This window comes from Sminthopsis crassicaudata, chromosome 2 (assembly GCF_048593235.1).
Source record: "Sminthopsis crassicaudata isolate SCR6 chromosome 2, ASM4859323v1, whole genome shotgun sequence".
Classification (NCBI taxonomy): domain Eukaryota; kingdom Metazoa; phylum Chordata; class Mammalia; order Dasyuromorphia; family Dasyuridae; genus Sminthopsis; species Sminthopsis crassicaudata.
In genome coordinates, this window is record NC_133618.1 from 416,154,322 (window position 1) to 416,168,320 (window position 13,999).

Consider the following 13,999-nt stretch of genomic DNA (forward strand, 5'->3'; position numbering starts at 1 on the left):
CCATTGACTTAATTAAAATCAACAGTTTTTTTTTCACCAGGAGACTTTTCTCACCAGGAGGTTTTTCACAACTCTCTTCATAATCCATTCTCTCCTCTTGGTCTTTCAGGCGATAAAATCATAATCCTATCTTTTGCAACATCACAGACTGATAACAGCATGAACACACTTGGAGGATTCTTGCTCTCATTAAGCTTTTAATTTCTCTATTGACTTTAATTAAGCTTGAGAACCTTTCTCAATAACAAGGGGGAAATAAAAATCTATACAGGTTTATATTTTGAATTCTTAGCTTTGTACTATCTGGCTATAGAGTAATTTTGAACCAAGCAGTTCATTGTTTTCTTAATAGCCCAGAAGTATCTAAATAAAACATAACTAGTACTGCTCTTACTTTGAGAAGAGTTAGGAAAAACTCTGCCCAATTAATTATGATCAAAAGGATGTGATATTTACTTGATAAAATCTGGAAATTGCTTGTTATTCTTTTTTTTAATTTTTTTTGACAAAAATTCTGTTTTTTTAAATATTTTATAGGATTTTTTTGGTAATGTGCTAAAGACAGTGTTCTTTGGTTAAAAAAAGACTAATCTTTCATATTTTATGAGTGAATCTAATGAAAGAATTGTCATTACTTAATTATTTTTCATCTTTTGGTTTGGAAATCATGTTTGTTTTTTTAACTAAACCTATGTTAATAATAAATCTTCATTCATATGATGTTTGAACATTTCCGATGTGCTTTTCCCACAACAGCCATGTCAGCAAGAACATTAGTTAGCATACTAAGTATTGTGGATACAAGCACAAGCTAAAAAAGCAAAGAACAAAACCTGTCTCTACCCTGAAAGACTTTATGTTCTACTGGACTAGAACTGTTAGAATATAGAAATATAGACATAGGTATGGACAGGAGTTAAGTGGGTATTTTATGGACATAGAAGTAATAAGAGTCAGAGGTGGTATTCATATGGTTGATTGACTCTTACAATGAAGACAATTTCTTTTTATGTGAGACACTGTGATAAGAACATGAATAAAAAAATATTGTTGTTGATGGAGACTATCACTTTTTAGGTGAAATAAAGAAAACAGATAAATATACAAACAAGGTTAAATGTGAAAGTTCAATACTAGAAATTCAAAATTCTATTTTGTTAAGAAGTCGAAGGATCACTTATCTAATTTTAGCAGCTTTGAAGATGAATATTTGGTATTAAACTTTAGCAGAGGTTAGGTGTATGGAATTGCACTGAAGAATTGTAATGTGTGTGCATGTCAATTAAAAAATAAACAAAAAGAAAACAAGCAATCAAGCATTCAAATGCAATAATAATAGTGGGTGGGGGAATGGAGCCAAGATGGCAGAGAGGACACATGTCTTTTTCTGAGCTTTTCCCATGACCCTCAGTCTAACTAGCAAATCCAGCCTCTGAATTAGTTCTGGACAGGGAGAACTCATAAATATTGGGAGTGTAACAAATTACCAGCAGAAGATAATTTCAAAGATCCCCAGAAAAGGTCTGTTACAATTGGGCACAGAGGGAGGTGAGCCAAATGCAAACAGGCTGAGCACAGATACTGAGCACAGGCAGCACAGGGCCCCAGGGTGTTATGGGCTCCACACTGGAGAATCTATGGGAAAGAATCTACAGCAATGTTGGCTACTCTGCCCTAGTTGCAAGCCAGTAGTTCAGCAGAGATGTTAGAAAATGTTGAACACAAACATAAAATATAAATAATGAACCCTGTCACGAGAACTGGCCATGCCCACTTAGCACTGGGAGTAACTCAGCACTGACCTAGCATAGCTGCTTCCACTTGTACAGGAAGCTTGCTCTAAAGACAGACCTCAACTTTTAAAAACAAAATGTGCAAAAACGCAAAAAGAACTCTTATCATGGATAGTTTTTTGTGGTGAAAGAGAAGAACAAATTTCAAACTCTGAAGTCACTAAAAGCTGATTGTCTCCAAATGAAGCCCCATAGAGTGATATAAATTGGTCCCCACATAACAAGGCTGTCTTGGAAGAAATTAAAGAGGATCTTAAAAGAGAGCTGGAAAAAATGGGAAAAAGAAATGAGAACTTTGCAAGAGAATTTGGAAAAGGAAATAGAAATTATCTGAAGAAAATTCATTACAAAATAGACTTAGTGAGATGGAAAAAGCATATAATTCCTTAAAAAGATTTGATAAAATGGAAAAAGAAAAAAAAAAACACACTGAAAAACAGAATTTTAAATGAAAAAAAAAAAAACTCAGAACAAAACAACTCAACTAAAAAGTCAATTGGCCAAATACAAAAAAGAACTTAAAAAGGTAAATTAAGAAAATACTTTACTAAAAATCAGAACTTAAGAGAAAAAAATGAATGACTCAATGAGACATCAGGAATCAGTCAAGGATAACCAAGAAGGAAAAAATAGAACAAATTTTAAAATACCTAATTGGGAAAAGAACTGATCTGGAAAGTGGACCTGGGGAAGACAATCTAAGGATTATTGGACTTCCTGAAAACCATTTTGACAAACAGCTTAGACATTATTTTTTAGGAAATCTTCAAAGAGAACTGCCCCGATGTCCTAAAAACAAGGTAAAACAGCAATTGAAAGAATTCATTGAACACCTTCTGAAAGAGACCACAAAATTAAAACTCCAAGGAATATTGTGGATAAATTTCAAATCTATCAGATTAAAGAAAAAATATAAGAAGCACCCAGAGAGAAACAATTCATATACCATGAAGCCACACACACACACACACACACACACACACACACACACACACACCAAAAAAAAAAAAAAATTATTCAGGACCTAGCAGCTTCCATCTTTAAAAAGTGAAGGGATTGATATTTTGAAAAGGCAAAGGACCCTGAAAAGCAGCCAAGAATAATGTACTCCACTAAACTGAGCATTTTCTTTCAAGGAAGACAATGGACACTTAATGAAACAGGTGATTTCCATTTATTTCTAATGAAAAGTCCAGAGCTAAACAAAAGAAAACAAAATGACCTCAAAATATAAAACTCAAGAGAAACATAAAAAAGTAAAAAGAAAGCAAATCTCTTGAGAATTATACCTCTATTATGGGTATACATAGAAAATGCATGTATAATTCAATTGTACTGATATAATATTAAATAAAAACTAGAGGATGAAAGCGAATTGTATTGGAAAAAGGATAAAGTAAAGATAAAATGAGGAAAATTACATCTCATAAAGAGGCAAAGAAAATTTATTATAATTGAGGGAAAGATGGGAGGGGGATGAAAATTGTGTGAATCTTACTCTCATCAGATTTGTCTCAAAGAGACAACATTAGACATATTTGGTTACACAGAAAAACTTCTCTCACCTTATAGGGAAGTTGGAGGGGAAAAGGAAAAGGAAAAGGGGAGGCTAATAGAAAGGAAAAGAGAAATAGTAGGGGAAAATATAAGAAAGTAGGAGAGGCTATAAAGGAAGAGAGCTCCTTGAGATAAGGGGAGCTCATAAGCAAAATACTGTGGAAGAGGAAAAGGGGAGAAGGAAAGAGAAAAGCATAATTTGGGGTAAATAAGATGGCAGGAAATACAAAATTAGTTGTTTTAGCTCTGAATGTGAATGAGGGAAACTCTCCTATAAAATGGAAGTGGATAGCAGACTGGATTAAAATTCAGAGCCGTATAATATGTTGTTTACAAGAAACATTTAAATCAGAGTAATGCATAGAAAATAAATGTAAAAGGCTGGAAACATAATTTATTATGTGTCAGATGAAATTAAAAAAAAACAGAGGTAGTCATACTAATCTCAGATTAAGCAAAAGCAAAAATAGATCTAATTAAAAATATAAGGAAGGAAATTATATCTTGCTAAAGGGTACCATAGATAATGAAGAAATATTAATACTAAACTTATATGCACTAAGTGGTATAGCATCTAAATTTCTAAAAGAGAAGTTAAGAGAGCTGCAAGAAGAAACAGACAGCAACTATAATAATGAGAGATCTCAACCTTGCTCTCTCATAACTAGGTAAATTGAACTGCAAAATAAATAAGTTAAAAAGGTAAATAGAATACTAGAAAAGTTAGGTATGATAGATCCTTGAAGAAAATTGAATGAAGAAAGAAAGGAATACACTTTTTTTTCTTGGAATTTCATAGAACCTATACAAAAATTGACCATATGCAAGTGCATAAAGGCCTCAAAATCAAATGCAGAAAGGCAGAAATAATAAATGTATTTTTCAGATCATGATACAATAAAAATTACATTCAATAAAATCTCAGGGGAAAATAGTCCAAAAATCAATTGGAAACTAAATAAACTACTGCTAAAGAATAAATGGATGAAAACAGCATATCATAGACACAATCAATAATTTCACCAAAGAGAATGACAATAATGACACAACATACTAGAATTTGTGGGATGTAGCCAAAGTGATTATAAGGGGAAATTTTATATCTCTAGATGTGTACTTGCACAAAACAGAGAAAGAGAAGAACAATGAATTTGTCTTGAAACTAAAAAAAAAGCTAAAGTAAAATCAAATTAACCCCCCCAATCTAATACCAAACTTTAAATTCTAAAAACAAAAAGGGAGAATAATAAAATTAAAAATTGAAAGCTATTGAATTAATAAATAAAACAGAGTTGGTTTTATGAAAAAAAAAAACAAAGTAGATAAATCTTTAGTTAATTTTGTCAGAGAAAGTAAAGAAGAAAATCAAATTGTTAGTCTCAAAAATGAAAAGGGAGAACTTTCCACCAACGAAGGAGAAATAAGAGCAATAATTAGGAATTATTTTGACCAACTTTATGCTAATAAATTTGATAACCTAAGTTAAATGGAAGTATACCTGCAAAAACATAGATTGCCTAGGTTAACAGAAGAGGAAATAAATTATTTAAATAGTCCCATTTTAGAAAAAGAAATAGAAAAAAGTTATTAATCAACTCCCAGAGGAAAAAAAAAAAAAAATTCCAGAGCCAGATGGATTTACATGTGAATTCTAACAAGCATTTAAAGAACAATTAACTCCAATACTATACAGAGCATTTGAAAAAAAATAGAGAAAGAAGGATTCCTACAAACTTTGTTTTATGACACAGACATGAGACTGATAGCTAAACCACATAGGAAAAAAATATGGAAAGAAAATTATAAAACAATTTCCCTAATGAATACAGATGCAAAAATCTTAAAAAAAATATTAGGAAAAATATTACCGAAAGTCATCCCCATGATAATACACCATGACTTAGTAGGTTTTATACCAGGAAAGCAGGTCTGGTTCAGTATTAGGAAAACTATTAGCATAATTCAATCTCTCAATAACTAAACTCACAAAATCCATATGATTATCTCAATAGATGCAGAAAAAGCATTTTATAAAATACAATACTCATTTCTATTAAAAACACTGAGAGGATAGGAATAAAGGGACTTTTCCTTAAAATAATCAGTAGCATCTTTTTAAAAACCACCAGCTAACATCATATGTAATGGGAATAAACTATAGGCATTCCCAGTAAGATCAGGGGTAAAACAGGTTTGCCCAGTCTCGCCATTTCTGTTGAACATTGTATTAGACATGTTAGCTTTGGCAATAATAGAAGAAAAATAGATTAAAGGAATTAGAGTAGATAATGAGGAAAACAAATTATCACTCTTTGCAGATAATTTCATGGTATATGTATAAAAACCTGGTGAATTATCTAAAAAAAAAAAACTATTAGAAACAAACCACAATTTTAGCAAAGTTACAGGATACAAAATAAATCCACATAAATCATCAGCATTTTTATGCATCAGCAACAAAGTCCAACATCAAGAGATACAAAGAGAAATTCAATTTAAAATAACTGTCGATAGTATAAGATATTTAGGACTCTATTTGCTAAGGGAAACTCTGGAACTATATGAGCAAAACTACAAAACATTTTCCACACAAAAAGTCAGATCTAAACTATCGGAAAAATATCAAGTGCTCTTGCATAGATCAAGCAAATATAATAAAGATGACAATACTACCTAAACAAATTTATTTATTTAGTGCTTATTTATTAAGATATCCATCAAACTCCAAAGAAATTATTTTATAGACTTAGAAAAATAATAACAAAATTCATCTGAAAGAACAAAAGGTCAAGATTTTCAGGGGAATTAATGAAAAAATGCAAATGAAGGTGGCTTAGCTATACCAGATCTAAAACTATATTATAAAGCAATAGTCATCAAGACTATTTGGTACTGGCTAAGAAAGAGATTAGTCCATCAGTGGGATAGTTTATGGTCACAGGACAAAAAAGCCAATGAATATGGAAATTTAATGTTTGATAACCCAAAGACCCGCAGCTTTGGGGATAAGAACTCATCATTTGACTAAACTGCTGGGAAAATTAGAAACTAGTATGGCAGAAATTTGGCATTGACCCACAACCAACATCATATAGCAATATATGTTCAAAATTGGTTCATTACCTAAACATTAATATTGATATAAACAAATTAGATGAACACAGGATAGTTTTCCTCTAAAATCTGTGGAGAAATTTGTGATCAAAGAATTAGGGATCATTATTGATCACAAAATGTATAAATATGATTATATTAAGCTAAAAAGTTTTTGTACTCACAAACTAATGTTGACAAGATTAGAAGGGAAGCAATTAACTTGGAAAATATTTTACATTCAAGGTTTCTGATAAAGGCCTCCTTTCTTTCTTTTTTTTTTTATTAAATATTTTTTTCAATGCATATGCATACACAATTCTTCAACATTGATCCTTGGAAAACCTTGTGTTCCCATTTTTCTCTCCTTCCTAATCCTCCCCTAGATGGCAAATAGTCCAATATGTTTTAAACACATATGGTAGAAATATATGTTGAACCCAATATATGCATACACACTTAAACAATTATCGTGCCACACAAGAGCAAAAGTGAAGCAAAATAAAATGCAAGGAAACAACAAAAAGTAATAATACTCAGTTCCCAACTCTTAGATATGACTACACACCTTTCAGATTGGCTAAAGTGACAGAAAGAAATAATGAGGAATGTTGGAGTAGATGTTGGGAAACTGGGGCACTAATACACATTCTGGAGAGTAATTTGCTACTATGATCAAAATTTTATCAAACTGTGCTTACCTTTTAATCCAGTGTTGTTTCTACTGGGCTTCTATCTCAAAGAGATCTTAAAGGAAGGAAAGGGGACCCACATGCCTGGAGAGGCTTGTATGAACTGATGCTAAGTGAAATGATCAGAGCCAGGAGATCATTGTACACAACATTTATTTCATTCATTCATCCATTGTTCATGCATTTTACTTAAATTCTCAGATTCATTGGCATGCAGTTGGGCAAAATAGCTCCTAATTATTGCTTTAATTTCTTTTTCATTGGTGGTAAGTTCACACTCTTGATTTTTGATTCTGGTAATTTGGTTTTCTTCTTTTTTTCTAATCAAATAAAGCAAAGGTTTGTTTATTTTGTTGACTTTTTTTGCCATAAAACCATTGCTGTTATATTTATTAGTTCAATAGTTTTCTTACTTTTAGTTTGATTAATCTTTCCACTGGTTTTCAGAATTTATAATTTGATATTTAATTATATACATTGATCAATTCTGATGGCCATGCCTCTCTTGAGCAATAAGATGATTCTGACCAGTTCCAATAATCTTGTGATCAAAAAGTCATCTATATTCATAGAGAGGACTGTGGGAACTGAGTGTGGATCACAACCTAACATTCTTACTCTTTTTGTTGTTGTTTGCTTGCATTTTATTTTCTTTATGTTTTTTTTTTTGGTTTGATTTGATTTTTCTTGCAAGCAACATAATTTCATAAATATGTATCCATATATTAGATTTAACATATATTTCTACCATGTTCATATGTTATACAATTTGCCTTCTAGGGGAGGAAGATGGAAGAAGACAGGGAAACTGGAACACAAGGTTTTGCAAGGGGTAATGTTGCACAATTAGCCATGCACATGTTCTGAAAAAATTAAAAGCTCTAATAAATAAATAAAAAAATAATAATTTAATAACAATAATAATTTTTATTAGTAGAAAAAAAGATTAAGCACCAATTTATTACTTAAAATGATTAATGGAAATTGTAGTAAGTTAGGATAATACAATATTAACAGTATATATGAAAGGTTATTTTTTTCCTATGAATGCTAATTGTGGTACAGAATTATCAATCCAGTTTCAAAAATGCTATGCAACCTAACATATGCTATTTGTAGATTATAAGTTCTTGTCTTTTTTTTTCCTTTGTATTTCATTGCATGGCCCATTGTAGTCTTAGCAGATACTTAGACTGAATTGGTTTGACTCAATGTTTAAATGCATGGTCATAGTAACATTCACAGTTGGCTTTGGAACTAGAAATACCACGTTCAAGTCTATGCTTCAATACATATAAATCTCTTGGCAAGTCATATAACCTCAGTGGACTAATAACTCTATAAAACTGTAACTTGTAAGAACTAATCAGATGGAAATCTGTGATCTTTTTTTTTTGCATGGAGTTCCACATTAAATAATATTAAAAGTCCAGATATTCCTGTCCCTTTCAGATTTGTTAATTTGTTCTTCCAATTAATTCTGTGAAATTTTATGCAGCAAAAATTCTCAACAATCCATTAAATTTAGGATATAGAAATAATTTATGTCAAATCTTTCATATTTATATAATTTAAGAAATAAATTATATTAAAGAAAAGTTGAGAATTTTCCACATTAGTCAAATAACTTTCCATGATTAAACAAATTGCCAACTTTCAAAATCTATTAACTACAAATTAAAAAAAAAAAAACATCTTGCCTTTTCTTCAAAAAGAATGTTTTTGGCTGAGACAGTGATTGTTTTTCCTCTTGTGGGTGAAATTTCACAAAACAGTTTCTTAAATTAATATTTTCTGTATGCAAAAGTGAAACATACAAATACAAAATGAAGCAGTGTCCAATATGAAAGACCTTAAGTTCTATTAGAGTTATAATATATTGGAAGATGAAGTATTTGACAGTGGATAGAAACCCAGCAATAAAGGGACACAAGGGCAAATCAAGGAGAAAGAAAAGTTATTTTTTTAATGTTCTGTTTTTAATGTTCTTTAATGTTTAGTGTTGGTATATTTAATATTATAAAAAGTGTTTATTAGTAATGAATGAAATTTAATCTTATTCTATTTCACAATTTTTGTTTAAATAAAATAGAAAATATGATTCATTTTGTCTTTTCTCCCCTTTCCTCCCCTCTCCTTCCCTCTCCTCCCCCCCATACCCTCTCCTATCCTCCCCTCCCCTCCTCTCTCCTAATCTCTCCTCTTCTCTTTTCTCCTCTCCTCCTCTCTCCTCCCCTCCCTTCTCATTCCACCTCTGCTCTCCCCACTTGTCCGCCCATCTCTTCTCTTCCCTCCCTTCTCCTCTCCTCTCCACTCCTCTCCTTTCTTCTCCTCTCCATTTCTCCCTTCTTTCCTCCCTCCCTCTCTCTTTGTGTGTTTCTGTCGCTGTCTCTCTCTTGGTTTTCTGTCTGTCTCTGTCTCTCTCTCTGAGTCTCTGTCTCTCTGCATGTCTTTCTGTCTGCCTCTTTCAGTGTCTGTCTCTGTCTTTGTTTGCCTGTCTCTCTCTGTCTCTGTCTCTATCCCCACTGTCTCTGTGTTTCTCTCTCTGCCTTTCCCTCCTTCACTCCTTTTCCTTTTCTCTCTCTCTTTCTGTATCTGTCTCTCTCTGTCTCCGTCTCTCTCTCTCTCTCTCTCTCTCTCTCTCTCTCTCTCTCTCTCTCTCTCTCTCTCTCTCTCTCTCTCTTTTGCTTGATTTCTTAATGCTACTTGGGCTAACTGAGCAATGTAATTTTGTTTCTGATAAATATATTATTAGGGTTTACCAATGATAATGTTCTTCAAGGTTAAATGCAATCTTTTTCGAATAGGCTCTTCTGAAGGAGATCTCATTGGAGATATGTCTATTTGTCATGCAATCCATATAAAATATTCTTATTTATACTATTCAAGTGCATTTTTGAAGACTGAGGATAAAATACTATTTGACATAAAGTGAGTTGTAAAAACATGATCTGAGAGAGTTTTTACTTTTCTTTCCATTATACTGAATATTATCAATTATATGTTGACATATTGAGGACCAATAGCTTTCATAGCTGTGAAAATTCTTCCTATTGATAGCTTTTGTAACCTGCCTATATCAACAGACTTGCCATGTTTACTTGGACATAGAAAGGTGAAGTTACTTGCTCATGTTCACAAACCTGAGTCATAGAGAAGGGATTTGAATCACAGCCTTTCCTGTTCCATCTTAAGTTCTCTTCACCATTCCATTTTGACTCTTGATTAATAATCATGTAAACATAACAATTTCTTTAGTTTATAAAAAATAATAAATAGGAAGGAAAGTGTCATTCATGAAGAAAAAACGTATTCAGGTCATTAACAAGTTATTAAATTGTCATATTTTCTTCTCCCAAGAATAGGGGATTTATTGTGAAATCTTATAAATTAAAATTTTAAACATTTCACTGTCATTATTATAATGTAATGTTCTTAACCTTTATATCCACATTGGCTGCTTTGTAGGTAGTAAATTATTTTCTTTCAAATGGCAAATGATGTATGTTGAATAAAAAAACATTCTGATGAGCAATCAAAATATTTTGCTAGAACTCTGTGTTGAATCATTTTTGGGGGTGTGATCTTTTTGGCTTTTTTATTCTTGTTGAATATTGGGATGCATTCGGGCTAGAATGGTTGTAAGGGGGAGAAAGGTAAAAACTAGTAAAGACATTTGAACTCAATATAATTCCATTAATCTTAGACATCTGAAGTTCAATACCATTACATTTTGTTATTGTATGTTGCAAAACAATGGATATAGTTAATGGTTACTACATATCATGCAGCAATTCATATGTGTAATATTGCTTTGAGAATTCTAGGGTAAAAATTCTGCTTGTACAAATCATGGATGCTGAATAGAATAAAACATTTGATATAAAATTCAATTAATACAAATAAGTCTTGAACTTTTAACTTCCCCCCCCCTGGGGCTGGGGTTAAGTGACTTGCCCAGGGTCACACAGCTAGGAAGTGTTAAATGTCTGAGATCAGATTTGAACTCAGGGCCTCCTGAATTCAAGGCTAGTGCTCTATCCACTGCGCCACCTCGCTGCCCCCCACTTTTAACTTTTCAAAAGAAAAATAAAATCTTGGCTAGATTAATTTTTGTGAAGTTATATATTATAAAATTCATTTGGATACTCTTGAAAATTGATAGGTGTTTTTGAAGGTTGTATTTTTTTTCTAAAGTATAATAAACAGATATTTATTTGATGGAAAATTGATAATTATTCATGGCTTTGCAACTTTGCTGGTTATTTATCTCCATTATTTATCTCATTTCAGTGTAAATGTGGTTTCAGTCTCCCTATCTATCCAGATACTTTCTATATTTTGTTTCATATTTATCAAATTTTAAAAGTCTATAAATTACAAACAAAAAGAAAGGGCATTTGTAACAGTGATTCTCTTTCCCTTTACTCTCAAGCAATTATGTTACAGTTCTCTTACCTCTCCAGCTTTTTTTTTTTGTACTATTTCTTCATTCTTTTTTTTTTCCCCCCTCTCTCTCCTAACTATGTACTTTTGGAAAGATTTTTTTTTTAAGTTAATGCTGTCTCTGTGTATATCTCCCAGGCTTTCCCTCTGTCTCTGTCTTTCTCCATGTCTTTCTCTTTCCTCTTCACTCCTTGAGATTAACTTATTTTCTGTGAGTCATGACTTATGATCAGGAAAAGGGCTCTACTGTACTTGCTCTGTGAATTTATCCATTATAGAAGAAAAAGTCGAAATTTTTGAACTTAATTTTCACTGTCCTCCCAAACTGATTTAATGTCAACCATATACTTTATTTAGCAGTACTTCCCAAGCATAAACCAGAGTTCTCATTGATTTCTTCTTTCCTTGAATTTCATTATCCCCTTCTCATAATATATACTGAATTATGTCTTGCATTATGTTATTCACTATAGTTTTATGTTGGTTATTTCTTTTCAACAATATTACAAGACTTCTAAAAGTAAGAACTATAAACCTGTTATCTTTAATCTTATGAACAATATCTCACAATGTTTGTACTCAGTTAATACTTAATAGTTTATTTAATTTTCAAGAGACAACAGTCATATTTGACAACTTAATCACTTCAGAAGAAGAATATCAATTATATATCTTTGCGATTTTTCCCAAGAAGTGTATACTTCAAGAATATTTAATTTTGGCAATGTGATACCACTTTTAGTAATATAGATCACAATTATTTTTGAATATCGTCTATGATCTTTCAGAGATATTGCTATCAAAAATTCTTCACCATGTCTCAAATTTAGGAATTAATCTCTTTGAACTATATGCACTAATTATTCATTCAATAAGCAGTCTGATACAAGATCTCTATGCAGAACATTTCCTACTTAATAAAACCTGCAAGAGTTATCTTTGTGCTATCCTGTTTTTTATAACTTCCATTGGCTCTCTCTGACATAGAGTACTTCCCTTATCATATACACATTGTTTATTTCCAAGGCTTCCTTCAAGATTCAATTTAAATCCTCCATTTCATGTATTCTGTCCTAGATCCCTAGCCATTAATATATTCCTCTCTGAGATAACTTTCAATCTATTATATGTTATAAATTCCCTTTTATTCATCTTATTTATTAAAATGTGATTTCTTATAAATATTATTTTCAATTTCATGTAAAATAGTTTTCAATGTGCACATTTCATAAGATTTTTATTTTCATTTTTGTCTCCCTCACTCTCATATTCTTTCTTTATGATGGCAAACAATCTGATATGGTATACATTTTCAAGGACATAATATGTATTTCCTCATTAGCCATGGTTATGAAAGAAAAAAATAATTAAAAAGTCACAAAAATAAAAAAGTTAAAATACCATGATTCAATCTGTGTATGTGGATAGGATTTTTCATTGTGAGTTGTTTGGAATAGTCTTGGAACATTGTATTGCTGAAAAGAGCTAAGTCAATGATAGATAATCAGTGTACAATGTTACTGTTACTGTATAAAATGTTCTCTTGGTCTACTCACCTCACTCAGCATCAGTTCATGCAAGTCTTTCCAGATTTTTTTTTTTTTGAAATCTACTTGATCATTTTATCTCATAGCATACCAAAACTTATTCAATCATTTTCTAATTGATGGAAATGTCCTCAGATTCCAATCTTTTGTCATCACAAAAAGAGTTTTTATAACAAAAAAATATACATATGGGTCATTTTCCCTTTTGAAGATCTCTTTGGGATACAGACGTAGTAGAGGTATTGCTGGTTCAAAGGGCATGCACAGTTTTAAAACCTTTTGGGTATAGTTTCAAATTGGTCTCTAGAATAGTTGTATCAGTGCGTAAACCAACCAAAACATACTAGTTTTCCAATTTTCCTACCTCTATTCAAACAGTTAAGATTTTTTTTTTCTCCACATTAAGCAATCTGATGGGCATCAGGTGGTATCTTAAGAGTTTTTCTTTTAATTTAATTCCTCTATTCAATAGTAAATTAGAGCATTTTTTCACAATAGATATCTTTGAATTATTCATCTGACAACTATATGGACATATCCTTTGGAAAATGACATGTTCTAATAAGTTTGTCTCAATTCCTTACATATTTAAGAAATGAAACCTTTATAAAAAACATTGATAGTAACAATTGTATACCATTTTTCTGCTTTATTTCCAATATTGCTTGAGTTGGGTTTTTTGTGCATTTAGAAAAATATATTATATTCAAAATTATACATTTTTATTTCATAATGTTCTCTATCTTTTGTTTATTCATAAAATCTAGTGTTCATAAAACTGGCAGATAAATATTCCTTATTCTTCTAATTTGCTTGTGGTATCCCTATTTATTTCTAAATCATATCCCCATTTTGAGCTTATTTTGGTATA